Source organism: Leuciscus leuciscus, assembly GCF_965113295.1.
Source record: "Leuciscus leuciscus genome assembly, chromosome: 9".
NCBI lineage: Eukaryota > Metazoa > Chordata > Actinopteri > Cypriniformes > Leuciscidae > Leuciscus > Leuciscus leuciscus.
This window is the reverse complement of record NC_138733.1, coordinates 18935649-18943727: the sequence shown is the minus strand read 5'-3', so window position 1 is coordinate 18943727 and position 8079 is coordinate 18935649. Positions and strand designations below refer to the sequence as shown.

Genomic DNA, 8079 nt, shown 5'->3' with positions numbered 1-8079 from the left:
GTACACTACCTTTTAAAAGTTTGGGGTCGGTAAGATAAAAGGTAAATAAATACTTTTATTCGGGAAGGATGAATTTATTTGATCAAAATTTGACAGTATGACATTTAGAATGTTTGTATTTCCAATAATTGCTGTTCTTTTGAACTTCAGACACAAAAATATAAATAAGCAGCACAACTGTTTTCAACACAGAAAATAAGAAATGTTTCTTGAGCAGCAAATCAGCATATGAGAGGATTATGTGACACTGAAGACTGGAGTAATGATGCTGAAAATTCAGCTTTAACATCACAGGAATAAATCACATTTTAAATGGAAAACAGTTATTTTAAAGGACAAGTTCGGTATTTTACACTTAAAGCCCTGTTTACAGATCGTTTCTGATGAAATAGAACGGTTAAGATTGAAATTTGGACACATGCTTCTGTCCCGAGAATTTTAGTTCCAAGTCAATGGAGTTGGACAAAAACTACGATAAAACCTGTTGGAAAGCATCTTTAAACGAAAGTTTAATGCGTTTTAGGAAGGATTGTTCCAGTGCCCATATGCAGCCATTCTGGAGGTGGGGGGGGGGGGGAAAGCGAAAGAAACCTAAAATTCTCGGGACAGCAGCATGTGTCCAAATTTTTATCTTAACCGTTCTATTTCATCAGAAACGATCTGTAAACAGGACTTTAAGTGTAAAATACCGAACTTGTCCTTTAAATTGTATTAATATTTCACATTATTACTTGTTTTTACTGTATATTTTGATCAAATAAATGCAGTCTTTACATTAGTTAATCTTACCAACCCCAAACCTTTGAAAGGTAGTGTATATATTTACATTTAAGCATTTGGCAGACGCTTTTATCCAAAGCGACTTACATTGCATTATCCTATACATTTATACATAGATATGTGCAATCCCCTGGGATCGAACCCACAACCTTGCGGTGTTAACGTAATGCTCTTACCACTGAGCTACAGGAAAGCTATATATTGAATATATCCGTGATAATCACAAACATAAAATAGTTATAATAGTGAATTTTATTAATTAACATTACTAATCAGCTCAATTGAATCTATAATTTAGGCAACCTTAGGTAGAGCTGCTACATTTCCCTCTATTCTTTTTTTTTTTTTTTTTTTCTAGGATGTCTCCATCCCTTTTGAGCAATAATCGTAGTTTAATGGCTTGTCATTGTTTTGTTTGATCAAAGCATAAATAATGTTTTTTTAGCCAGACACGTAAAAAGACCAAAGGGAAGACATGTACCTACATCCCGGAATTAAATCTTTTTTTTTTTTTTTTTTTTTACTAGCTAAAATCAAACAAATACGAATGTAACAAGTCTCACACCATTAGCTTCCGCAGCTATTGAGTTCAGTAAGGCCCAGTGAGATGAGCCAGAACAGGTCCGACCCAGCAGCACATTCCCACAGTAAGTAAGGGGAATTCCAGGCCGTCTCCATATGAACCAACTGACCTGAGTGCAGTGAAAGGAATACTGTTCTGCTCGGTGAGCTCCATGGATAGTCCGGGCCAGAGGATGAGAGGACTGACCTATCCTTGCATTCCTGAGCTGGGCAGGGCTGAGTGAAAGAGAAAGGCTTGTTGATATACACTGGTGACATTTCCCCGCTGGCTTAATTAGGTTAGGTTTGAGCTGATTAATCTTCCTATGCCTGTGCTGGTAATCCTTAAGATGCTTTAACCTGTACTGAGGTCCGAGGTGCCAGCCCGCCTGCGCAGATGGCCAAGCAGACAGCGAACTCTCTCAACGCTCATTATGAAGTGAGCAGCTGAGCCTATGCTGCTATTATGGACCTATGTAGATGCAGGCAGTCTCCATTATACGGGTAAAATCTTCTAGTGGTCAACCAATATGGGCTTTGCAATGTTAAAGGGATAGTTCACTTTGAAATAAAATTTTGGTATGTTTTAGCTTACCCCAAGGGCATCCAAGATGTAGGTGTCTTTTTTTCCGCAGTAGTTTCAATTTTGATATTTTTAGGTCAAACCGTTCTTGTCTGTCAGTCATATAATGCAGGTCGATGGTCACTGTCTCAAAGAGCATGCACAGAGTCCAAATTAAAACAATTCCCCATCGTAAGTACACATTGATGGCCCAAGACACGAAACGAGCGGTTTGTGTGAGAAAACGAACAGTATTTATATAGTTTTTACCTCTTATACACAGCCACGTCCAAGTGATCTGAGGGCACGGGCGGGTATAGATATATACACTAGATGTCGCATTGGCTACGGTTTCGTTCCAATGAACTGCAGTAGCCAAGGCGACTTCTATGACTGACAGACAAGAACGGTTTGACCTAAAAATATAAAAATTGAAACTACTGTGGAAAAAAAGACCATTTTGGATGCCCTTGAGGTAAGCTAAAACATACCAAAATTTAATTTCAAAGTGAACTATCCCTTTAATGTTAATACCTAGAGAGTGGGGTGGCCAATATAATTCTGATATAGCCTAAACATGATAGAACTTGATGTTAAATAAGACATACAATAAAGTAACCTTACATAGTATTTACCAAATATTCAATAAAATAATTGAAATAGAAAATGTTTAATATTAATTAACAGGGCTGTTGGTTGATTTTGGAAATGACACAGGAGATAATGTAGGCCTATATATCAAATTACTTGTGATTCTTTTGTTTTTATCTAAATGACTAATTGCAAATGTACCACTTTCCGTTAATTAGAAAACATAGGGCATTCAGTTGATGCTGACAATCTCAAAATGGTCATCTCCTTTATTCAAACTGGCTGATATATCATTACACTCTCCGTACACACACACAGCTGTGCTCTTTAGCATCATTAATCATTGCACTAGCTGTAGCCTTCCCTTGTTCCGAGGGGGAAAGCATTCAGGAATGTTGCATGTGGATGAAGGTATGACAGACACACGCGATCGTCAACTCAGCAATGACTATGTTCACATAAAAATCACTGAGATGCATCGTTCTCTACTGGCTATACAGTACGTTCTCATTTAATCTGCCAACTTGGAGAGCATGGACAAGCACATACCTTCTCCATGTGACTGACACTCAGCCAAAACTTCCTTTACATTATAGATCAAATGCAACTACTGCAGAATCATTATTTTAGGTCTTAGCATAGAATCTGAATTTATAGGTCGACCAAATATTGAGCAACACCACCTGTGGGCATGGAAAATATTGTTGCCTCTGACAGACAACGTGCTTTCCACACCATCTTGCCATGATTTATATAAAATAAAAAAAGAACACTGTGATAAACAAATCACGCTCGCATGTGGTCACCATCATGAGTGTAGTCTCTTTTTTATGAAAACTCAATCAAAGTGATCTATATTGCCTGGTTGTAAAAGGAATAGGAATAGTCACTATATCAACCAAAATGACATACCCTTTCAACCACCACTGAGTAATAATTAGCGATGTCCGGTTTGTGAAGAATCGTTCTTTTGAACCGGTTCTTTTTAGTGAACCGGTCGAACCAGTACACTAAATCGGACTGAATCATTCGAAACAGTACGCGTCTTGCGTCAGCGCTGATCCACAACTACTCACTTTCGGACATGCCTGACTGTCCCTCTGACTCGAAATAAACCAATATCCCGGAGTATATGTTACTCCAGTAAATCCAACAGTTCACTGAACTGAGACATGTTGTGCTGAGAAAAGTGATGAGCACGAGCAGCTGATACTGAGCATGCGCGTACTACTGAACGTACAGGTACAGCGGTTCTCAATCACCAGTACAGAACCGAGAACTGTTTCTTTCGGACACGTTCGACATACTGATAACCGATGAGCTGAGCATGCGTGCAATTTTTTCAGAGGGAAGAAATGCATGTTTCTTAAGTATTTTGTTGAACATCAATAAGTGTAACAAAACAAAACATGTTGGAAACATGTTTATCACATAATTACTGTCTTTTCACTGTATTATTTTAAAGATTGGATATTTGATGTAAACTCTTGCCAAGGTTTTAAGGGTGCAAAGTAAATATTTATAATGTGTTAATCAAAAAACATAACATATTAAACATACTGGAGACATGCATCGACTTTTTAGTTTTGCCGACTATAGGCTATATTCAGGTGTCAGCAGTTCTCAGCTCTGCTGTATCAGTATACGTGCGCTGTTCTCTGATCACCAGTACAGAACCGAGAACTGTTTCTTTCAGACACGTTCGATACAGAGAACCGATGAGCTGGAGATACTGAGCATGCGTGATAGCACCGTCTCTTAAACCGAACCTTCTTTCGGCCAAGTGCATGCTGTGCTGATACATGAGCACAGGTGAACCGAGGACTTAAATGATGTGCCGAATTCGGCGAAATGTAAGTTAATTTAATAACAAATAAAATAAAATTGATGAAGTCCAGTTTATTCACTTTATAGGCTATCGTTTAGACATGTAAAACATCCGCGTTTGCACATCGCCTATACAGGGTTAATTTGCAAAGCGTAAATGTAAGAAACTTATCCAAGATGATTATGACGATGATTACTATTATTTTACTGACGTTATGATTACAAATGCCTTTATCTGAATTCATTTTTATCCACCGGGATGATAGAATTGACGTAATTACGTGAGGACGTAAAATAACTAGTGAACCGTTTTTTTTAACCGGTTCATTGAAACGAACTGTCCGAAAGAAGCGGTTCACGGAAAATAACTGGATTTCCCAGCACTAGTAATAATCTTGTTCCATCAAACAGGCTGCCTTTGCACTGTTTTTAGACATGAGCTGCTTTAGTGATTCAGAGGGATGTCTTCGGAAACTCTTACAGCAGACTGGGGCAAAACTCTCACCGGGGTAGGTGAGACTGAATATGAAGTCTCAGCAGATCAATTGGACCTGACTGGATGGCTCTGGCTGGAAGTGTGTCAGATAGATCGGTGCTGCTTAGCCATGGGCGTCACCCACCCTGGCGCTGTCTAACACTCCACCTGCACAACCTTCCTCACTGCGGCAGCCTTTGTTCTAAGTTAGTAAACCTGTCGCAGTCTGGCTTAAACATGGTTGTACTGCTTCCTCCATGCTCACCAGTCCACCTTAAAAGTGGGCCAGGCTCAGGGAGGCTGTCCCAGTGTCAGTAGAGTGCAACGTGAGCGCAGAGAGACAGGAGTGAACAATAGAGCTGCAGCCTAGACGCCAAAGCACAGCACTGCAGAGACCGGGGTAAAGTCAATATAATACCATGCTATGCCATAGAAGAGACCGGCCTACTACAAGCCTTTCTTTTTCATTCGAAAAAACTCAGAAATGCGTGCAAAAGCTTGATGATTTCCATCAGAATTTCAGTGAGCAATCTAAGCAGAGTGTATCAGACAAATCCTCTTAGAAAGCAAGAGCATGGCTACCTCGACATGTACCGAGACGAAGAGCTTCGCTGTTTTCGCTCCCTTTAGCAAAAAACACCACATATCACACCTCAAACCCCAAAGCATTCAATGTCTGCAATAGCAACGACACTGTTTGTGATGAAGAGAGTTTTCTTTAAATGTGACAGTGGGTACTGATAGATAGAGAGGTAGAGAGACAGCTTGTGGGTGTAACGGTGGGTAGAGAAAGAAAGACAGACAGGGATGTGGGCGTGATGGCACGATGCATTATACGTACGATGCAACGGCTGATGCCTTAAATTGCAACACTGCACCGTCCATGAACTGTGGGCAAGCCTTTTATCTCGTTAAGCCTCTCACTGTCTCTCCAAATGCCAAAAAAGGTCTTAGACAGTAAAGGTGTTTGTGTAGAGTCTGCAATAATTTCTCTCACCATAGCTCTTGCATAGCTTTGAGTCATTCATGAAATGTTGCCGCAATGCCATTTTAGACAGCAGCAAGACGTGCCACAAGAATGGACAAGTGGTCCACGGACACACTAAGAACATGGAACTAACCACAAAAGAGCATCAGTGATCTCTCAACAACTGATGATGTCTTCCAGTTGTAGATCTTTAAGGTTTAGTGCCTAAATCTTAAGGTTTAGTTAAAGGGATATAATTCAAGGTTTGTCAACAACCCAAAGAAAAGAGGCCTAGTCAGCACTTGTGTAACAGTAGCCATGCTACATGCTAAAGCCACGCCAGAAAGCATGAGGGACTTAACACACACACATGACTCAGCAACACACATTAAAAAGATGACATTCACATCTACAAGGTGAGCGGTTGAGGGCTCTCTGAGGTCAAACACAAGTGTACCGAGCCTTTAGCATGACGCTCTCCATAGTACTTTGTGCTGCTCTCAAATGAAAAGAGATCTGAAATTATAAATGTAAGTTATGGTCAATAAAGGGATAGTTCAATCAAAAATTCTGTCATCATTTACTCACCCTCATGTCGTTCCAAATCTATATGACTTTTTTTTTTGCAGAACATGGTAGATATTTTGAAGAATGTTGGTAACCAAACAGTTTTGGTTACCATTGACTTCCACTGTATAGACATAAAGATATAGACATATAGACGACATCTTTTGCATTCCACAGAAGAAAAAAGTCATACAGGTTTGGAGCAACGTGAGAGTGAATAAATTATGACAGATTTTTTCATTATATCCCTTTAACAGGTCCTGGCCTGGCAGCATTTGACATCAAACTCAAGAAGTGCAAAGGAATCAAATATCCTCTTTTTAATCTTATCCCTCCAACAATGAATCCTCAGCTGATCCAACCCACTAGCGCATCACATGACCCCTATGCCAGCATTTCTTCAACACCCCCCCCTCATGCACACTGTCCATTTATACACACGACTAGCTGCTTCCTCTCTCCTCTGTCAGTTGTGCTTCGCCGTTGACTAAAATGTCTTTGTTTCCGACGCCGGCAGGCTGATGACAGAGCGCCCCTCTCAGCTCCCAAGAACCTAACCCGTGCACATAACAGGAAAACGTCACAAGTTAGGGTCTCAGGGATTGTGAGAGGCACATTCGCAGATTGACCGCCAACCTGCAACAAAATTCGAGCACAAGGTCACACTCTGATGTGTCCCACCACAACAAAAATTAGAAGAATGAATGGCAATAAAAGGCCCATCTACTCATAGCATTTGCGCATTCCCCAGTCCCCCGACACTTGTTTGTCTGTCTGTCTGTGACACAACAAGTGCAACCTTCAGCTAGACACAACATTGACCCATCTTTCCCTCCCCCACAAGCTCTCTCCCTCTCTCTCCCCATCACCCCCACTCCGTCTCTAACATTGAACAATAAGGCACTTTGAAAAAATGCCCCTGGCTCCAGGTAAACTCTTCACCAGCTCTTGTCTCGCTAAGCTCTCTTCACAAGCATTCAACGTTAATCATAAAAAGCTCTCTGTCTAGCCACTGTGACTTAATACTGGTGTCCCAACATACATCACTGGTTATTCTAAACCACTAAATTCTAACATTAGCTAAACCATGAAGTGTTATATAGACTAATACAAGAATTAAGCTTACTGCTAACTGGCAAGCCCAGCACAAGCTGCTTCAGACAAAGGTAATGAAGACACTAACAGATGCTACAGCTGTGGGTGGGGAGAAGCAGAAAATGGTTTTAAACTCACCCTGGCGCGAGGATGAGCATTAAGCCGATCGAAGTTCTCTCGCAGCCTGCTTGACAAAGAAAGTGGGTGAGAGAAAGAAAGAGAGAAATCTCAGATTTCAACTTTTGTTGCTAGACCCGCTGACAAAATTGTGCAAATTTGATAGGCTAGAAAAAAAAAGGAGAGTCATACGGTCAGGTTGACTGGACGGCTGTTCGTGTGAAACGAAAGAGGAAGAACGGAAATGAGGAGAGGTGGACAGGAGAGGAGATGGTTGGATGGTAATATTAAAGCACAGGTCCGTACGTCCATATTACAGCTTGTCGAAAAAGCGGCAGAGGTGGAGAGCGTGCCGATGAGGAAAAGCCGAAGGGTGGTGTGATGGCACTGAGGATGAGAGACAGTCCGAGCAGCAGCAAGGGCCACACTACCAGCAAATCATGCCAGTCTGCTGGATCTCAGGAGAGGAGGGGTAAACACACACGCGCACACACAGCACAGAGACTCTCACTCATTCACTTCACCTCACTCGTCCAG

The 8079-nt window shown here is 41.1% G+C and overlaps 2 long non-coding RNA genes across 2 annotated transcripts; one reads left to right on the top strand and one right to left on the bottom strand.

Annotated features, from left to right (window-relative positions):
• The first annotated feature begins 560 nt into the window (after positions 1-560).
• LOC309505412 lies at positions 561-1289 on the top strand. The gene is made up of 2 exons (XR_014208432.1): positions 561-814; positions 970-1289. It is a non-coding gene; the product is annotated as an uncharacterized lncRNA (long non-coding RNA).
• Positions 1141-7868, bottom strand: LOC309505410. The gene is made up of 3 exons (XR_014208429.1): positions 7735-7868; positions 7564-7609; positions 1141-1578 (listed from the first exon to the last, which is right to left on the bottom strand). It is a non-coding gene; the product is annotated as an uncharacterized lncRNA (long non-coding RNA).
• Positions 7869-8079: the final 211 nt, after the last annotated feature.